The sequence below is a fragment of the Apium graveolens genome, chromosome 5, assembly GCF_009905375.1.
Source record: "Apium graveolens cultivar Ventura chromosome 5, ASM990537v1, whole genome shotgun sequence".
Lineage (NCBI taxonomy): Eukaryota > Viridiplantae > Streptophyta > Magnoliopsida > Apiales > Apiaceae > Apium > Apium graveolens.
The window spans coordinates 214,312,949-214,330,483 of NC_133651.1; the positions used below are offsets into that span (position 1 = coordinate 214,312,949).

Consider the following 17,535-nt stretch of genomic DNA (forward strand, 5'->3'; position numbering starts at 1 on the left):
ATAGGCTTGAATCCGGGGAGACGAATGTGATATCTTCACTGGCACAACTTCTTCTACCCCATATGCCAACATAAAGGGTGTTGCTCCCGTCATGACTTTACATGTGGTCCTGTATCCCAAAGTATTGGAAGTATTTCATCCACCCAGTTATTCCTGGACTTCTCAATCCTCTTCTTTAGTCCATCTAGGATAATCCGATTTGCCACTTCTGATTGTCCGTTGGCTTGGGGGTGGGAATTGGGCAATAGAAGTGAACCGCAATTCTATCTCATTCTCCTCAGAGTACTTATTGAATTCCTCATTATTGAGTTGTGTTCCATTATCGGTTACCAAGATACGAGGAATTACATATATGCACATGATATTTTCCCACATGAATTATGTAACCTGCTTGGTTGTAATCTTGGACAAAAGCTTGGCTTCGATTCACTTGGTGAAGTGTTGTGCAAGACATGCATGTACTATGACAAGACTAAGTCAAATTGACAACCCTAAGTAAGTTGTATTGTAATCTATATTTGCATTGTGTATTGTAACACTTGAGTCTGTAAAAATGTAAATAGATTAGACTAAAGTATTTTTCTGTAAATAGTTCAAGCCTAAGAATAAATTCTGGAAGAAGATCATGAAGATCATGCCTCAGAGAAAGTGTGAAGAAGCTTGAAGTTGAATAAATGTATTTTGGGAAAAATATTCTAAGTCAAGAAATCTACAAGTCATCGATTATGTGTTATAAAGAAGTCATTCGAGAACTCCAGAATGACTTATCGAGAAGTCAAGAAACGCTACTAGAGAACTCAGAGATATCGACAAGCCAAATTGAAGACATGAAGAATGGAGATATCGAAAAGTCACTTCTTCACTAGAGAACTCTGAGAAATCGACAAGTCAAATATCACTAGAGATCTCTGAGATATTCGACAAGTCAAAATATCACTAGAGATCTCTGAGATATCGATAAGTCAGTTTGTTACTAGAGAACTCAGAGACATCGATAAGCCAAAGTAAAGGTATGAAGATAAGAGATCTCGATAAGCCAAATTCTCTTATAGAGAACTCAGAGACCTCGATAAGTCAAACAACTATAGAGTTATTATAAATCTCGATAAGTCATTATACTTATCGAGATGTCAAGTTCTCTACATGACTAACTGGAGATATCGATGTAAAAGTTCAAGTACAGAATGCAGATCAGTTTAATATCCAAGATTATCAATCAATAAACAAATCAATCACTGATTTGAAAAGTCTACAAAAGTAGCTTTAAGAGTACAAGATCAAAGGCCAAGATTAACTGGAAAAGTAAAGTCACAGGCGTGCAAGATTAGCTGAGATACACTAAGCCAGAAATAGAAAGATTTGATTATCCAAAAGTAGGGTTTAGTACATGCTAATATATGTTGTGTAATAACCACTGTTTACTATTCTATAAAGTAAACACTGGATGCTTTGTTTTAAGTGGTAACAAATAGATCTAAAGGTTTTCTTATACTCTCAAGAGAGAAGCCGAGTTCTTAACATACTAAGAACCCGGAAATTTGTAGCAAACACTAGCTTAATTTTAATATAAAATTAAGTGAGTTTCGAAAGATAATTGTGTTCATATGCATGTTTTAATTATTCTGTTAAAACACATTATCTCTACAATATAGACTACTTTGTTCACCATTACCAAAAGTTCAAAAAGACATTAAAATCTTGAAAACACATTCACCCCCCTCTGTGTTGTATTCATTACCCAACAAGTGGTATCAGAGCAAAATCTGAAAGTAAACAGATTAAAGATCTTGGAAGAATGAATACATAAAAACTGAGCAGTATTAAAATCCCCACCTTTGACAGATCTAACTATACACTACGGAAAAAGAAAATGCTGCTGAGCTAGCTCATTATGCTCCTAAGGATCCTTCAAAATACACTGAGCCTGAGAAAGAAAAAGTCTATCTAGATAGTGGCTTGCAGCTGATCTTGATAGAGTCACTGAATAATGTAATGTACAATAACATTGTCAACTGTGACACATCCAAACAGATCTGGGAGAAAATAAAGATATTTTGTAAAGGAACAGAGGAAGTTAGATCAAACCAAAGGAGAATTCTGGTTTCTCAGTATGAAGGCTTTATGGCTAAACCAAAAGAGGGAATAACTGAAGTTTTTGAGAGGTTCAATAAATTGATAAATGACTTGCAGCTTCTTGATAAATATTATGAGGTTGAGGAGGTTAACGTAAAGTTTCTGCTAGCTCTTCCTGACCACATTGAACAGAAAATATCATCCATTAGAGAAGGAAGAGATTTGAGCAGAATGATTTTGGAAGTTCTATATGGAATCTTGAAAACCTATGAACTTGAAATGATGCAAAGACAATCATTGAAAGCACATCATGGTCATATTGTTGATGGTTCAAGTGATTTAATTGCAAATGACAGAGAAAAAAGTGAAGATGAGCAAGATAATCAAGTTTCAGTTAGTCAAGCTATGGAACAGAAGAACAAAGGACCTCGGAAGCAAGTCGTGTTGGAACTGGAGGAAGATGAATATTACACCTTGGATGAACTAGATGAAATGGATCAGTCCATGGATTACTTGGATTGAAAATTTTCAAAAATTAGAGTCAAGAAGCCAAGGTTTTTCAAAGGCAAGGGACAATCTTCCAACAGTAACAATTGGAAACAAAAAACTCAGTTCAATTCAGTTAGCAAAGGTGGCTACAAAACAGAATCCGTGGACAGATCAAAGATAAGGTGCTTCAACTGTGATGAATTGGGTCACTTTGCTACTGAATGCAGAAAGCCTAAGAAGGTGAAGAAAGACAAGGCATACCTTGAACTGGAAGCAAAATATGAAGCTCTCTTGAAGAAGCATTCTGGTAAAGCTTATATTGCAGAAGGTAAGAGTTGGGATGACACTGATGTTGATGATGAAGATGAAGAAGTTGAGAATTATGCACTCATGGCTTTTGAGCAAGGAGAAGCATCTACTTCAAAATCAAAGGTACCAACTCTAACCACTGTTGATTTAAATGCTAGTCAATATAAGGAGACTGTGGAAAAGATGATTGTGGATGTTTCACATACACACTAGCTTAGTGGCAGCTATTGAGGAAGTCAGTAGGCTAACAAAAGCAAATGAGAAGCTTGAGAGTGAAAAGCAAAAGATGGATCTAATGATTGTGGAGCTTGAGTCAGTCAAGAAAGAAAATGAATATTTGAAAAACAAGCTTAATTGTGCCAATGAGATTGAAGTTGTGTTAAGAGAGAAGATTGAAAAAAATGAAGTTAAGTTGAAATCTTTCAGGAATGCATCTGAGTTGGTTGGATAATACTATGAGAAGAACAAATCATGTGCTAACATAGCTATTGGTCTTGACTATAGTGCCTTGAATAGCAAGAAGAAAGATACTGGTGAAAAAGGAAAAGCAACAGAAAATGAAGATGTTCCAGCTATGCTGAAAAAGGTTGATTCACCAATGTTCAAAGCATGTGAGGTAGATTTCAGTGAAGAAGAGTTGATCATTGAGCAAGAAATTGTTGATGAAGATAATGAGAAGAAAAACACAGAAATAACTCCAACTTCCAAAGCTGAAAAGAAGCCCATGGTCAACCAAAACTCCAAGACACTTGTCAAGGGAATGAAAACTGAAGATGCAAGAAAGAAAAAGAAAAATAAAAATGGAAAGATTGGGATAAACAAGAGCAACAATTTTTCTTATGTTGCAGATGCTCCAAGGAAGCAATGTCAAAAATGTGGTTCTGTGAATCATCTAACTCACCTTTATAAAAAGGTTGTTAGCAAGCCTGTAGAAGGAGCATGCAAGTACAATGAAGCAAATGCCAATGATCCTACTCATTCTGTGACAAGTTTGATTGCATCCATTGCAACTTGAAAGTGATGAAAAGTTTCCATAAGCTAAGAGTAGACCTCAAAGAAGTAAAAATTGGGTCTACATTAAAATGGGAAAATGTACAACAATCAATGAACTCTATTTTATCTGAAACAACTCATTCTGATTCTGCCTACTCTGTTAACAAGAAAAAAGTACCCAACGCTACTTGGGTTGCTAAACACACTTAAACTCATTGTATGCAGGGAAAAAAGAAGAAAGTCATATGGATTATAGACAGTGGATGCTTAAGACATATGACAGGTGATATGGCCCTGTTATCACAGTTTGAGGAGAAGGCTAGCCCATTGGTGAATTTTGGAGATAACAGCAAAGGCTTCACAATGGGATATGGCAAATTGATTTCTGGAAATGTTGTCATTGATGATGTAGCACTGGTAGCTGGTGTTGAAGTGAATCTTCTCAGTGTCAGCCAATTTGCAGACAAAGGTTTTAAAGCTTTATTTAACAAAGAAGAATGCACTTTCATCAGCAAGAAGACTGGTGAAGTTACTCTGGAAGGAGCAAGGAAAGGAAGCTTATTTGTTGCAGACTTGGACTCAGAAAATGAGGATGGAATTTTTTGCTTCTACACCAAGGCATCTATAGAGCAAAGCAAACTATGGCACAAGAAGCTGTCCCATTTGAATTTGTAAGCAATCAATACTCTAGTTAAAAAGGAGTTGGTGAGAGACATGCCTAATCTGGAATTTGCTCAAGATGAAGTCTGTAATGCCTGTCAAAAAGGAAAAATGAAAAGATCAAGTCACAAGAGTAAAACTGTGAATTCTTTTAAGTGTACCTTTGCAACTTATTCACATGGACTTATTTGGACCAGTAAATGTCCAGTCAATTTCAAGAAAAAAGATATGCACTTGTGATGGTGGATGATTACTCAAGATACACGTGGGTAGAATTTATGTATTCTAAAGATGAGACTCCATACATCATAATTGAGCACATCAAGAAGATTGAGAAGCAGGCTGAAGATCAGAATTGTGTGAAAAGATTGAGGAGTGATAATGGAACATGATTCAGAAATGCAATCTTAACTGAATTCTGCAAAGACAAAGGCATTGTTCAAGAATTCTCAGCAGCGAGGACATCTCAATAAAATGGAGTAGTTGAGAGGAAAAACAGAACATTGGTGGAAGCTGCTAGAACAATGCTGCAAGATGCAAAGTTGCCAACTAGTTTTTGGGAAGAAGCTGTGAACACTGCATGCTATACTCAAAACAGATTTCTCATTAACAAAAATCTTAGAAAATCACCCTACTCATCTTATCCAATAGAAAGCCTACTGTGAAGCATCTTCATATGTTTGGAAGCAAGTGCTATGTGTTAAAGGACAACTATGAATATGTGGGAAAATTTGACTCTAAAGTTTTTGAAGCAATTTTTCAGGGATATTCATTGGAGAGAACTGCATATAAGGTCTATGTGATTGAACAAAAGAAAATTATGGAAAACACAAATGTTACTTTTGATGATGACAAGTGCCCAGGCTTGGAATGCCTTGATGAAAATGAAGCTGAAGCCCTAAAGTTTGAAAACCTCAATATTGATAGTGATTCTGATGATGAAGTTGAAGTCAATGCAACTCACAGAATAAATGAAGAGTCAACTGAACAAGTGAACCATGAGAATGCTAGCTCTTCTCATGAACCTGAATTTGATAGCACAAACTCAGGGGGAGAAAGAGAGGAAGGTTCTGCAAGTCATGCAAATGGTGAAGAAAACATAAAAAAATTCTAGTCAACAAACTCACACAAGGAATTGGGATATAAGTCACACTAGAGAAGCAATTATTGGTGATCCAACTACTGGAGTGAGGACTTGAAGTGCAACTGTAAATGAATATCTTCATGCATATTTTCTGTCACAAGTTGAGCCAAAGAAAATAGAAGAAACCCTTCTTGATCTTGATTGGATATCTGCAACGCAAGAAGAGTTTAATAAGTTTGAAAGAAACAAAGTTTGGAAATTGGTTTCTGCCCAAAGAACAGAAGCATCATTGGAACAAAGTGGGTGTTCAGGAATAAGATGGATGAAAATGAAAATATTACCATAAACAAAGCAAGGCTGGTTGCAAAAGGCTACTCACAGGAGGAAGGAATTGATTATGATAAAACTTTTGCTCTAGTTGCAAGACTTGAAGCAATAAGGATTTTCCTGGAATTTGATGCACATTCAAATTTTAAAGTATATCAAATGGATATGAAGAGTGCATTCCTAAATGGTGAGTTGGAAGAAGAGGTTTATGTACAACAGCCACTTGGCTTTGAAGATCCATAATTTCCAAATTTTGTATACAAACTACTCAAGGCTCTCTATGGACTTACACAAGCACCTAAAGCTTGGTATGATACACTGTCAGAATTTTTGATTAAGGATGGATTCACTAGAGGTATAATTGACAAAACTCTCTTCTACATGAAGCATGGTGATGATATGATCCTAGTACGGATCTATGTGGATGATATTATCTTTGGTTCAACTAATGAAAAAGCTATGCCAAAGATTTTCTAAGCTTATGCAGAGTGAATATGAAATGAGTATGATGGGGGAATTAAGTTACTTTCTTGGAGGTCAATCAAAGAAGTGATGTGATCTTCATCAGCCAAACTAAGTATGTCAAAGATTTATTGAAAAAGTTTGGCATGACTGATTGTTCACCTGCCTCTACACATATGTCTACAGCAATAAAGTTGGATGAAGATAAAAAGGGCAAGAGTTTAGATATTTCAAGCTATAGAGGAATGATTGAATCATTGCTTTACTAGACTGCAAGTAGACTAGATATTATGTTTACAACATGTCTGTAGGCAAGGTTTCAAGCCAATCTAAAAGAATCACATTTGATGGCTGTAAAGAGGATTTTCAGATACTTGAAGGGAACTCTAAACTTGGGATTATGGTATCATAAGGGAACTGGTTTTGAAGCTTTTGGATATACAGATGCATATTTTGCTGGATGCAGGGTTGACAGAAAGAGTACTAGTGGAAGCTGTCAGTTTCTTGAACAAAGACTTGTATCCTGGTATAACAAGAAATAATAATATGTGTCAACTTCCACATCTGAAGCTGAATACATAGCTGCTGGAAGTTGCTGTGCTCAAGTGTTTTGGATTAGAAATCAGCTAATGGATTATGGCCTAGTGTTACACAAGATTCCAATCATGTGTGACAATACTAGTGCTATATTTATAGTGGTTAATCCAGTTAATCATTCTAGAACAAAGCACATTGATGTAAGGTACCATTTTATTAGAGAACATGCTACAAATGATACCATTGAGCTTATTTTTGTTCCAACAGAAAAATTATTAGCTAACATTTTTACTAAACCTTTGGATGAAGCAACTTTCACTAGACTTATAGGTGAAATTGGAATGTTAAATTCTCCATCCTAAGGCACGAACTCAGCTAATATTTTGCAGCTGATTAATTTCTAATAAATCAAAATTCATTTGATAAATTGGAAATTAACTGAAATATGAACTATAAATATTTTAGAAATCTCTGCATATTTATTTTTCAGTATTCAGCTTGAAATTTTTCAAATTCTAAGTAAACTGCCTGATTGTTGATTTACATTTTTAATGTGTAAAATTAGCACGAGGCAGAAACAAAGTAATCAAAAGTATATAGATAACTGAGTTCTCGATAAGTCTAATTGACTTATCGACAAGTCATTTTAAGACTTCTCGAGTGAGTTCTCGATAAGTCAATTTACTGACTTCTCGAGTGACTTCTCGATAAGCTTTATTATGACTTATCGATAAGTCATTGTAGAGTTCTCTATAAGTATTAATTTACAGAGTTCTCTACAAGTATAATTTTAGACTTATAAATAACTCAGAACAAAAATAATTTAATCCAATAAATTATTTTGGTAAAATACTTTTGGCAAAATTATTCTAATTTCATTTTGATTTATTCAAATAAAAATTAGAAACAATTCAGTCCATTTCGGACAAACTGGGTATTTATTAGACATCTCAATAGGTTTATTTTTAGTTCTCTACAAGAATAAACGAAATAACTTATCGATATGTTTTACACTTTTTAAAATGACTTCTCGATAGACAAAATCTCAAACGTCTATTTTTGAGTTCTCGATACACATATACTTACGCCTTCAAGAACTCTAAGTGACCTAGATTTTTCAATTCAAAACCAATTTCTCTCTCGTTTCAAATCCTTTCTCACTAATTTTTCTTACCCATTCACTCTTACTCAACAACAATGACACTCAATAATGTTAGAGCTGTAATCCCAGAGAAAGGAACCAACTATATTGCTTTCACAGATGCTAATCAATCCCCTGACAGTTTCAAGTGGTTTGTAAAATTTTTGTCTGAATCTTATCTTGCAGGTGCTTTGACTGCCAATCCAATCCTATACTTGGATGTTCTGCATGAATTCTAGACAACAGCTGTGGTGAGAACTGTAATGCATGACAACTCTATGTCCTTGGTGGTAACTTGCTCAATTGGAGGCCAACGGATAGAGTTCAATGAGCAAGATGTGAATGTAGCTTTGGTTCTTCCTACTACAAATCTAGTGGAGGTGCCAACACAAGATGAGCTAGATGAGTTCATGGATTTCATCAACTATGGTGGAAAAATCAACCTGGAAAGTCTGAACAGAACAAACCTAAGGAAGGAATGGTCCTTTGTGTTTGATTCTATAGTAAGGGCCTACACATGCAGGAAGACAGGATTTGACAACATCTCAAATGTGGTACAGAAGCCGGTATTCTCAATAGCCCACAACAGACACTTGAATGTTGTTCTATTGATCCTGGAAGAACTTGTAACCAGGCTAACTATGCCCCAATCTGCTAGAGGTAAGGAAATTTTCTTTCCTAGATTTATTATGTCTACTTTAAATCATAAAGTATCAGACATAAATTTGTTGAATAATATAGACAACACTAAAATAGGCAATTGTAAGCAAGTGTCCCAAATTATATTTGGTTCACTTACTACAAAGAACAAGGTAAATGTGAGTCTAGAAATCACTACATTCATGATAGAGAGGTTTAAGACTTACCCTTACCCTATGTCTGACATGAGATCAAATGCTCAATCTTGTACAACTATGGTCCCTAACCCTGTAGAAGCACAAATACAGGAAAACCAACAGGGGCTTTCCAAAGCTGAGACCACTTATTCAAAACCAATAGCAGCTAGGAAACCAACCACTTCATCCTTTCAAAAGGATGAAGTGAGTAAAAAGAAGAGAAATGAGATAACCCTTACTGTAATGAATGAGGGTGGGGAGGAACAAATACCAACTGAGTCACCCTTGGTCAGAAAAATAAAGAAGGCTAAGAAAACTGAGTTGACCACTCAAGCCACCTCTATATCCTCCCAAAAGGATGCAGTTGTACAAATGGGGTCAAAACAGATTCTAGAGACATCCTCTCAACAGGATGTTTCTATTGAAAAGAGCATTCTCTCCAATGCACCTTGTAATGAGTCTACACCTACACTAGATCAAGTTCTAGTGTATGAAAGAAGAAATAAGGATGGCACACTCAGTGAGAGCACATCTATTGAAGCTATTTCATTTACTCAGGGGGAGCTGCCAACACTCACTCATGATCAAACTCTACTTATCTCTCAAATTTCTTCTTCTCACAATATGCTTGAATCTAATCCTCAAGTGCAACCCCATTTAAGTGACTTAGTTTAAGAAACCTTGCTCACCACCCAGACACCTCATTTAGATGGTGAGAGACTACTAGATAGGGTAGACCTTGATGACACCATCAAAACCATGGGGGATTCATCAGTTTTTACTGAAGACCCCATGGAGGTCACAAATGCACCTTCATGTGCAAATTAGCCTTCACGGGCTGTTAGGTCACTACTAGAAATAGTGCATACGACATCAACACGTAATACACCTGATGTTAAAAGAGTTTTTAACATCATTTTTTCGTAAAGCAATGTTAAACTGGAATGTTGACATCGATTTTTTATACTAACTGTTGTCTATGTTCAACTTTATAAAAATGTCAAATAATTAGTTTTCACTTTAACATCGGTTTTTTATACTGCCCGTTGTCTATGACTGATTTCAGAAATTTACCAAATAACTTGTCATTTTCCCCCGTTCGGTACATAATTTTCCCTCCACCCTTTTTAACAAAAAAATTATTCCCCCCTTAGACACATATTTTATTTCACCCCTTCCCAAAAATCTCCCTCATTTCCTGTTTACTCACACACTCACACCCAGATCTATATCTCAAATCTCAGCCGCAACTCTCTCTCTCCCTCTAAACACTCCATCTCAAACACCCCGACTCTCTCTCTCTCTCTCTCACACACACACACAAACCTCCGTCTACTTCATCTATCCATTGTTTCTCTCCTTTATCTCCTTTCTCATAAACCTTAATTTATACATCATACTTTCTAATAAACCCTAATTTACACCTCATAAAATTAACCACAAATCGAGCTTGAAATTGGTAAGATTTGTGCAAATTAGCTTTGAAAAGAATTATATAAGGTAGTATTTATATACCTCTCTGCTATGTCTTTTGACAATTTCTCTCCACATTTTTTACACTTGGTTCGTGTTTATGCAGCCTCTATGCGCAGGGATTCCCATTCATAGCACCCAAGGTTCTTTCCTTTCCTTTTTTATAACATTTGTTTAAATCTTGTGCAATTGGTTAAATATAATCAATTGTAAAAGATTTAAATATGTAATATCCTCTAGTTATATAATGTCCAGTGAGTGTTTTTTGATATTTAAAATTTAGATCTGTAGAATATGCCTAGATTTTGTATTTATATAAGTTATTGTATATGTGGTGGGCCAAAGTTTAGTATTAAATATTACTGTTTTATGATTAATGTGAGTTAAAATTTATGTGCTAAAAATTAAACACATGTTAATTAATTAAGAAATAAGAGTTTTGATATTTTTTTGTATATGAGATAAGACTTGTTGATTGTTAAAAAGTCAAGTTCAACCATTATGATATTTAAAAACTTCCATGTCGTACTTTTAATTTGTTTGCATTCTTTGTGTATTATTAGCTTGTACGCAAGAAGAGGTTAACAAGGCCATGGAAACAACGAAAAAAGTGCAAAGCAGTGGGGAAAATCTATGCTTTGAAAGTGAGCAAAACTCCTTCACAAAGTTGCAATTGCTGATTGTTTAATGAAGGAAGCCAACGACTCAGTTATAGAGGTACTTTGTAAGACATAGAGGAAATTGTACATATGGTATTTAAGTTTTGATTTCCTGACCAGCTTCTTTATTATAAATAATTGTTCTTATTAGTTCAATGGAATTATATTAATCTTATCTAATTTCTAGCATTTAGCATTATTCTTGCTGATGTTAGCTTAGTCTTGTGATTGTATTTTCCAGCTTATTTTGTGGGTTTGATGATATATACTGTCTCTTCTTGGGGAGCTTGGACAACCTCTATTCTTAAATAAGAAATATGGTTCGTCCAAGGGAAGTAATCAGGCCATTTTATTGAGGTTTACCAGACGTTTCGTGACCGGGGTCCTTGCTCGACAGAAGCTGGAAAATTTCTACACCGAAAAGTTAGTAGTAGTATTAAATTTGCGTTTATTAAATTTAATTTACTGATTAGCTATTTTTTATTAGTTTAGTAATTTCAATTTATTAGGAATTATGGGTGAGACAAAAAGAGACTAGGGAGACATAAATCTTTAAAAATTATAGATGTTGTTATCTAGTACGAGGGGGGTTGTACTTGAATAACAAAAGATGCACAAACTTCTGAATGAGTACCTTCTGGTTGCTGAGAGCGTTAATATTAATCTTGTAGCTATAGTCTACTCTTCTCTCAAATTAAGTGGTTGATCTATATAAAGTTACTAGCACAATGTCATGATGGTAACTGGTAAGGATGGAATACACATCGATTATTATTACCTAAAACAATATATTATTGTCAATATCAATCTTATAAATCTTTCTGCAGTAGAGTTTAATGACATTCATTTGTTTATTGTTTTACATATCAACCTTTTTGCTTCTGTGGGTGCAGGCAGGTAAGATGTGGATTGAAATGGAGAGAGTTGATGAAGGTATAGTGCACATAATTGCTCAGAAACACATAAGGTGGCTTGTCATGGGATCAGCAATAGAGAAACAATATTCAAAGTATGAAACATCTGTTTGAGTTACAGTTTAATCATTGTGATAATGTTTCTAATTTCTTGCACAATTATATCATATAGAGTATGATATAATTGCACTATCTTACCGACAATAATCATAAATGATATTCAGTATAGAGGTATATTGACAATTGCACTTTCTGATGTGTTTATATGGTGTCATAGTCATTTACTCTATCGTCGAACAATGTAAGTCTAGTGACAATATTATAACAAGTTTTGTTGTGCTAATATTTACTATTAATATTAAAAATCATAAAAGTTAGATCAAGAGAAGAAAATGTATATAGTAACAGATCATTTTGTAAATGTATCAGTTTTTATTTCTGATACTTGTTACTTCATACGATTAATGCATTTCTTCTTTCCGAGAAAGGTCTAAATCTAGAATTTATGAACTAACTAAGTTAAAAAAAAAAGAAATAAGTCCCGTATATATAAGACTGGGTGCCTGGCTGGTTTACTGGTAACCGTATTGGTTACCACCTCAGAAAAGTCTTCTTTCTGACATAACTAAATGATTCAAATTAAGCGGAACAACTGTGATCATATTGCATTGATAAATAGTGGGCTTTGCGTATTCTTTCGATCCTCTTTGATATTTTTCTGTTATTATTTTGTAATCGATTCATACAAGTAATGTGCCTTAGTTTCTCATATATATACTCGTATAGATATGTGTACCCATATCTCCACTTATAATTATATACAATTATACAGATCTTGAGACCAATCAGTGCCTTGAGAGGAATGGTGGTTGCTGGCGGGACTCAATATCAAATATAACTGCTTGTAAGGTATGCCAATGGGGTATACCTCAACCCAAATATAATTAGCTTTCATTAATATTTTGTACCGGACTACATGTTCAAGTGAAAATATTATACTCACAAGTTATTGTATTTCTTATCAGGACACTTTTAGGGGAAGAGTATGCGAGTGTCCTTTGGCTAATGGGGTACAATATAAAGGGGATGGGTACATGTCTTGTCAAGGTAGATATTTCGCTTTCAGCTAACAGATGGTCTACAGTTTCACAATTTTGATGCAAATTGATATTTTCGGTAGATATAGAGATGCAAAAAGATCAAATGAGCTTCCTTAACTCATATTTTAGGCTTGATTTTGTTGGTTCTATCTTGACTAGATTGTCATGTGACTGGCATATAGAGAGTTTTCACAGATGCAATATGGTAAAGAAGAAAGACCATAAACTTGGCAAATAGGAAGCTCTATGTTTTTAGTCATGGTTGTACCCGAGTATTTAAAACATTTAAACCAAACCAAACAGGAGACATTAGTTTATAGTTGTTTTAATTGTGGGTGCTAATTTTAGAAATGCCTTCATACTTTCCGCCTATTGTTTTTTAATACTTTTACTGTTTTATCTTGGATATAGTGTGTAGGTCCTCCCATATCTCGATTTTGTTCTGCAACTTCTATAGTAAAATCATATAAATATTAATAATTGTGCATTTTTTTATATGTTATGCCCTTTAACCAGGACTTACTACAACTATTTTACAACAAATATATATAGAATAAATTATGCAATTTTTGGATTTTGTGCTCTTTATACAGAATTTTAGTTGTATATTATTCTCTTTTGGTTTTCCCTCAGCGTGCCATATTTAGAATCCTGACATAATTTAAATGATTTTTCAGATGATCCAAGCAACAATTGTACTGGAGGATATGATCAAGATTGCGTACTTGAAAAAGGATTGGTGGTATTGGTCATCACCTTCAGTTGCAGCTAAGATTTGTACAATATATGATCTTACTCTTCGCATATATACATTTGATGCAGCCATAATATATAATGTCCTAGGTCCGGAACCACCAGAGGTGTTTAAGTCCAGTAGAGAATCTCCTTCAAACTAAAATTTGAAAACTTCCACGACTCCGGGATCCAAGGATGTCAAATCAGATTCCCCAGACCTTCCTAGACTAAGGAGTGGAAAAGAAAGATAAGAAAAGACTCGTATTCCTTCACAAAAAGTGTAGAGACCTAAAATTGCTTAGTTATTAGACCTAATATTGGTTTTAGGCTTGGTGTTTTGGATGTGATTGATGTTAAATGTTTAGTTATTAGACTTGAAATATTCAATTTTATTGAATATGTTTATTATAACATTGATTATTGTGATTTTGTGATTCAAGTTTCAATAGTTTGATATATATTTTGGTATAGAAGTCATCAGTTTAACGATATTAAACAAAAAAGAACTTAAAAATCTGATGTGAAATAGTCATTTGACATCGGTTCTGAAAAGAAACTCATGTATTTTAAGCTAAATAACTTCGGAACTTTTTAAAAACTGATATATTAAATTTTACAATATTAGAGATAAACATCGGTTAAATAAGTTAACTGATGTCTGATCCATTATTTCACATCGGGTAAATAAGTTAACTGATGTTTGATCCAATATTTCACATCGAGAAAATAAGTTAACTGATGTCTGATCCAACATTTCACATTGGGCAAATAAGTGAACCGCTGTTTGATTCTTCATTTTGACATCGGTTTGTTCGAAAGAATTTATATGCTCATATTCACCAAGAAATACTGAAATCTAAGCTGAAATTTGTTGCCAAGACATCACATTTAATCTTAAAACCGATGTATAGCAGTGTAATAGACATCAGTTGTTAACCGATGTCAAAGGCTGATGATATTTAACATCATACGCGAAGACATCGGTTCAGATTTTTTTTAACATCGGTTCTGAACCGATGTCTGATGCCATATTTCTAGTAGTGGGTTTAAGGGTAGTACTCCTGAGGGGGAGCTATCTAAATCCTCTCCAATTCAATTGGAGTTTCCTGTTCAAGGAACAACTCCCCTCAAAACCCTAGCAGAAATTGCTTTAGCAGCTGATGTTAGGAGTATAATTGCCAATGATCATGTCATAGAGGAAGCAAGTATAGCACATTTAAGTGACAGTGTGGTGCAAGACACACAGGGGTTTGAGACTGGTGCACATGACAGTAACATAGTCAAATCCCCTCCAATTCAATTGGAGGTTCCTACCACAGGTGGATAACAACAACTTGTCATAAACACAGAGCAATCTTTGAGTCAAACTGTGACTCCTGTCACAGGTGGTTCTGATCCTACTCAACAACCCTCAACCTCTCAATCTCAACAACTACATCTCATCTCCCAATGGTTGCAAACAATTGAAGCTCAATCAACAACTGTGGATGATCTTCTATTAGATCAGTTGTCTGGACTTGCTCAAATCTCTCAACAGTTGTTAACCTCAGATATGTCTAACCAGGATTACCAAGCCATAATGCTCTCATATCAAACAGATTTCCAAGAACAACAAGATAAAATTGTAAATGAAGCTGAACATGATGGCAACTGTGATGCTTGGCTGAACAAGGACTACAGTCTGGAGATGGAGAGTGTTTTAGCTAAATTCAGGGAAGATTATCTAACTATTTTGGGAAGAAATGCTAAAGACCCAACTCCTGGTGAAGTTTATGATGCAATCAATGAACTTTCCAAAGCACAACTCAAAGCTTTCCATCTCTTTGCATTGTGTGATGAGTGGCATTTATGACACTTTATTACGCTTTGTAAAGCTTTAAATTAGTGTTTTGTACTCAAGTTGTTAGTGTTTTTAACATGTTTTTGTAGTGTTTTTGCATTGCAGGCATTTTCCAGGTAATCAGGTGAATTAGCATGGTTTTAGTGCTAATTTGGTGTTAGGATGGTGTCTCGAATAAAGGCTCGTGAAAAGACCAGCTCAAATCAACAAGAAGAAAAAAAATCAGAATTTTATCCAAAAGGACGGCGCGCCCGCGCTGAAGTAGCGCACGGCCGCGCCCAAGAAGCAGAAACTCAGCACGCCCGTATTGAAGCAGCGCGCGGCCGTGCCAGGTCAAAGTGACAGAATTCTGTTTCTATTGGGATTTTGAGAGTTTGAAGTCTTGGTTAATTCTACAGCTTATAAATACATAAATAAAGCTATTTTTCATAAGGAGACGTACCAGAGCTAAGGATAAGGCATAAGAAGACCGTAGAGCACAATCCAACCAAGGTGAAGAAGATCTAGTTTATTTTTGTGATTCTTTATTTTAAGTTGTAATTTTGGATGCTAGTTTTCTTATTCTTGAACCTTTACTTTTGTTTCGTACTTGGTTTTATTAAGTATAAAGATTACGTTTATTATACCATGCTTTCATCGGAACCCACATTGATGATGAGTCCGATTATGGGCTAATCATTATCGTGGGGTTCTAACGGATTTATTTATAGATTTCTTCAGTTAATTCATTTCGATACCTTAGTGTGTGGTGATTGCATGATAACCTAGTTTGGTTGCGCTTATTCATATTATGAGTGTCGCGAACTTATAAGATAGTGTTGAACACACTCTGCCTGAGGGTAATACAGGGGAGAAACAGATCTATCCTCCACCTCCCTTCCTAAGAGGTTGTAGAAGAAAAAGCTGGATAAGCAGTTTGAGAAGTTTCTGGAGGTATTCAAGAAACTTCACATCAACATACCTTTTGCTGAAACTCTTGAACAAATGCCTAGTTATACGAATTTTATGAAAGGTATACTCTCTCGGAAAGTGAAGCTTGATGACTTAGAGACCGTTGCTCTCACGGAGGAATGCAGTGCTGTGTTGCAACAGAAGTTGCCTCCGAAGCTTAAAGATCCTGGAAGTTTCAGTATTCCTTTCACCATTGGAAAGGTTGCATTTAAGAAATGCTTATGTGACTTGGGAGCTAGCATCAATCTGAAGCCTTTGTCAATCTTCAAAAAGTTGGACTTACCTGATCCAAAGCCTACTTATATGACGTAGCAGTTGGCCAATCGTTCTATTACTTATCCACGAGGTATTGTTGAGGATGTTTTGGTCAAGGTGGATAAACTCATCTTTCCTGCTGATTTTGTGATTCTTGATTTCGAGGAGGATAAGAAGATTCCTATAATCTTGGGAAGACCATTCTTGGCGACTGGACGAACCTTGATTGATGTGCAGAAGGGTGAGCTTACCATGAGAGTGCTGGATCAAGATGTAACTTTTAATATGTTCAATTCCATGAAATTCCCTACAAAAAATGAGGAGTGCTTAAAGGTGGAGTTGGTCGATTCTGTGGTTACTTCAGAACTTAATCAAATGCTAAGGTCTGACGCCTTAGAAAAAGCCTTGTTAGGGAATTCGGATAGTGAAGATGATGAAGGTGATGAGCAGTTACAATATCTGAATGCTTCTTCCTGGAAACGAAAGATGGATATGCCTTTTGAATCTCTTGGAATGAAGGAGCTGAACAAATCTCCCAAGAGCCTCAAGCCATCTATTGAGGAAGCTCCTACACTTGAGCTTAAACCATTACCTGAACGTTTAAGGTATGCTTTTTTGGGTGAGCAGTCTACGTTACCTGTTATTATTGTATCTGACCTTTCAGGTAGTGATGAGGAAAAACTCTTAAGAATTCTCG

At 35.3% G+C, this 17,535-nt stretch overlaps 1 long non-coding RNA gene across 1 annotated transcript; it reads left to right on the forward strand.

Annotated features, from left to right (window-relative positions):
- The first annotated feature begins 10,489 nt into the window (after positions 1-10,489).
- LOC141662065 (uncharacterized) lies at positions 10,490-14,048 on the forward strand. The gene is made up of 5 exons (XR_012550237.1): positions 10,490-10,527; positions 10,948-11,101; positions 11,285-11,466; positions 11,937-11,976; positions 13,735-14,048. It is a non-coding gene; the product is annotated as an uncharacterized LOC141662065 (long non-coding RNA).
- Positions 14,049-17,535: the final 3,487 nt, after the last annotated feature.